Source organism: Phyllobates terribilis, unplaced genomic scaffold (assembly GCF_046119375.1).
Source record: "Phyllobates terribilis strain yellow unplaced genomic scaffold, ASM4611937v1 Scaffold_9__5_contigs__length_417890890, whole genome shotgun sequence".
NCBI lineage: Eukaryota > Metazoa > Chordata > Amphibia > Anura > Dendrobatidae > Phyllobates > Phyllobates terribilis.
Window position 1 is genome coordinate 169,479,030 of NW_027362769.1, and position 3,985 is coordinate 169,483,014.

Consider the following 3,985-nt stretch of genomic DNA (forward strand, 5'->3'; position numbering starts at 1 on the left):
TGTTCACATTAGTGCCTGTGATATTCTATGCACTTGAAATACATCTTTAATGCACAAAAGTGCACCTGTTTTATTAGAGAGGAAAAAGAGCATGATTGTCCGTGACATACTCTTACACATCCCTCCATTCTTCCCTGCTCTACCCCCTTCATTCATTCTTCTGTGCCTCTTTGCATTCTCCTCTCTGCCCTGGGGGTGACATTGTGGCAGCATTGTCCCTGGTAACAGTTTATCTGTGTTATACACAGGGCAGAGCCCATGTGTCTGGGGGATCACCTGCCCCGGGCTCCTCTCATCTCCTCCGTGTTACTAAGGACTCTCCTAACCCTATATATAGAGAGAAGAGCAGAGGACAGAAACCCTCCGCATACCAAGACCTAAAGGCAGCATAGACGTATACGCTCTAGATGACATCGGGCAGTGATGCTTTGCAATGCAGCCATACCTGTTCCATGTCATTAGAGAACAACTGGCTGACGATTAGAGGAGAGTGATTTGTGTCATCCTACGCTAATCTGTCCTGGGACTGTGGGAGAGGGACCTCTGTCTGTTGGAGCGATACTCGTCAATGGACCACGTCCCCTTTTGGGTGCAGTACATTGATGATGTGTTTTTGATCTGGCAGGGAAATTCTATTGAATTGGAAACCTTCTGCCAGCAGCTGAATGACATCAATATGAATTTGCATCTCACATAAAGTTTTAGTGACACCAGCATTGATTTTTTTGGATGTGACGGTGAGGCGTGACGATTATGACATGTTACAAGCTGATCTTTTCAGCAAAAAAACATCTGTGAATGCGGAGCTTCACGCCTCATTGTCACATACTCCACATGTAATCAATGCAGTACCCACCGGCTGGTTCCTTAGAGCTCGCCGCATATGTTCCTCTGATTTGGACTTCGATAGGAGGGCAGCGGACCTAAAGGAACGATTTTGGGAGCAAGGGTACATTAACCGTTCCACTAAATGTGCCTACAACAGGGCCAAGAATTCTAGGCGGCGAGATTTAGTGTATGCTCCCAAATCATACTCCACAGATAATAAATTTAGAATGATTACACAATACCATTCGCACTGGACATGGATGAAGCAATGCATCAGTAAATACTGACCCATTTTGTTGGCCGACAAGACTCTCAAGCAATACTTACCTTTCCAGCCGAGTATTGCGGCACGACGCAGTAACAACTTGAGAGATGTACTGGTGCGGAGCCACTATGGCCAGAAAGGTCAACCTACTCTACCTTTTTCTCGGACTCGGGGTCCTATGTGGGGATGTTATCCCTGTGGAGGATGCGTTGCATGCCATAATATTGAACGTGCCACGACCTTCCACTGTTCACCAGTCAGAGTTCAGTTTTTCTGAACACAGAGCACCAAATACTCTGCATATATAGAGTTAAATAAAACATTTCTGTCTTCCTATGGCATCCACAAGGGGGAGCTCAGGAGCTTGGTACATACTGTGTTATGATTATTGTGATCAGAATGCAGTTTTAAGCTCCCCCTAGTGGTGGCTGGAGGAACAGCACAGTTATGTCTAGGTGTTTCCTTTATGACACTCTAGAATCATTTTATAACTAACTATTCATTTTTTCATACATTAATGTCTTCTTTATTCCTCCAGGCGGATCAGTGCACAGGTCTCCAGGGCTTCCTCATCTTCCACAGTTTCGGTGGTGGGACTGGATCAGGCTTCACCTCACTCTTGATGGAACGTCTCTCCGTTGACTATGGCAAGAAGTCTAAGCTGCAGTTCTCCATCTACCCTGCTCCACAGATCTCCACCGCTGTGGTTGAGCCATACAACTCCATCCTCACCACCCACACCACACTGGAGCACTCAGACTGTGCCTTCATGGTGGACAATGAGGCCATCTATGACATCTGCCGCAGGAACCTAGACATTGAGCGCCCAACCTACACCAACCTGAACCGTCTGATCGGTCAGATCGTGTCCTCCATCACAGCCTCTCTCAGGTTTGATGGTGCTCTGAATGTGGACTTGACAGGAGTTCCAGACCAACCTGGTGCCCTACCCCCGTATCCACTTCCCCCTGGCCACCTATGCCCCCGTCATCTCTGCAGAGAAAGCTTACCATGAGCAGCTCACAGTGGCTGAGATCACTAACGCTTGTAACGCGCCCCCTGGGCCTGTGCTATGCAGGGAGATACCCGGAGCCGGATCGCTGGGGGTTGTAGTTCTCCGTGGCGGTGACCCGGTCCATGCCCAGGGCGGTCAAACCAGTGGCGGTCTTAAGTAATAACAATGTCCGACTACGCCACCCGTGGATTGCGGTCAGTGGGGACCGCCGCTGCGCTGCCGACCGCTGAGGCTGATGTTGTTTGCGCAGCCGAGTATGGGATAACTCCCCACGGGAGAAGTATTGCCTCAGGGCAGCTAATGTGGATGATGGGAGTGATGGTGTGAGCGTCCCGGTAGTAATGGTGTTGGTGCGGCAAGGAATCACAGAGACGTGTGGTGCAGTTCAGGGTCTTTACTGATGGTATAAAGCAGACCCTCCCGGGAGTACTGGTTAGCAGTAGGGGCCTGATCAGTCTGTGAGCAAGCAGGATCTCCCCTGGCCAGGTGGAGTTGTAGGCCTCCCAGACTATCTGCACTCTTTCCTGGCTACCTTGCTCTATGCGGATAGAAGTAGCCCACGTCCCTGAGTATACCGTGTGGTGCTCACCCGTATGGCCGGTTACTTGGGGCCTTTCGTTAGCCTTCGCTTCACGATGGCGGTGCTGGTCCCTTGCTTGTGACCGTGCCTTCGGGTTTCTAAGGCCAGAGGACATGGAATCCCCTACCGGTTGGATTCTGCTGCTGGACCTGGATGTCCCCACAGCCTCGGACTCCGTGTCCGGGTTAGTGTCTTCAGCCAAGGCGAGCTTTCTAGCTTCCAGCCTCTGGCACTCGCTCCTGCTCCTACAGAGCTCCTGTTGTAACTTTCCCTGTGTCTGGAACTGAACTCTTTCTGTCCTAATCCCGCCCCAGACCCAGTTTATAAGGGCAGATTCCTCCCCTCCCAGGTCTGGGCGGGCCGTGTTGCATGCTTAGGGCTCCTGACCAGAGAAACCTCCCACTTGCGCTCAGACATAATATCTCTATTAGACCCCTGGGGTGCCACACTTGCTTTGAGCCGGCAAACCAGATGGTGAAATGTGACCCCAGACACGGCAAATACATGGCCTGCTGCCTTCTATACCGTGGTGATGTGGTCCCTAAGGATGTCAATGCTGCCATTGCCACCATCAAGACCAAGCGCACCATCCAGTTTGTGGACTGGTGCCCAACAGGGTTCAAAGTTGGTATCAATTACCAACCACCAACTGTGGTTCCCGGTGGAGACCTGGCCAAGGTGCAGCGCGCTGTGTGCATGCTGAGTAACACCACCGCCATTGCCGAAGCCTGGGCTCGCCTGGACCACAAGTTTAACTTGATGTACGCCAAGCGTGCCTTCGTCCACTGGTATGTGGGTGAGGGCATGGAGGAAGGGGAGTTCTCTGAGGCTCGGGAGGACATGGCCGCCCTGGAGAAGGATTACGAAGAGGTCGGCACTGACAGCGTGGAAGGAGAAGGAGAAGGAGAAGAGGGAGAGGAGTATTAAATGGCTGCATTACGTGTATGAGATAAAATGGTCCTTTTTCAGGCATCTTTCAAATAAATATTTTCATTGCAATTTCTGTTTTTCTTCGTTGTTTTTACTAGGGTTGTGGAGTCAGTAAGCCAAACCTCCGAATCAGAGTCCTCAATTTCCCTGACTCCCGACTCCACAGCCCCGGTCACTACTGAGCATGAACATAAAGTGCAGCACAGATTCATTTCAACTGAAAGCCGAGAAACTTAAATCAGGAACAGAACAGACATTTATAGGACATTTCACAACTTTCCCAAATTCTTATGAAAAAATTTACTGCATATCCTGCACTGTACTACTGTAAACAATGTGTCGGAGTCGGTCCATTTCTTACCCACTC

At 50.2% G+C, this 3,985-nt stretch overlaps 1 pseudogene; it reads left to right on the plus strand.

Moving 5' to 3' along the window:
• Window positions 1–758: 758 nt before the first annotated feature.
• On the plus strand, window positions 759–3,668 carry LOC141161312 (tubulin alpha-1D chain-like; annotated as a pseudogene).
• The last annotated feature ends 317 nt before the right edge of the window (window positions 3,669–3,985 follow it).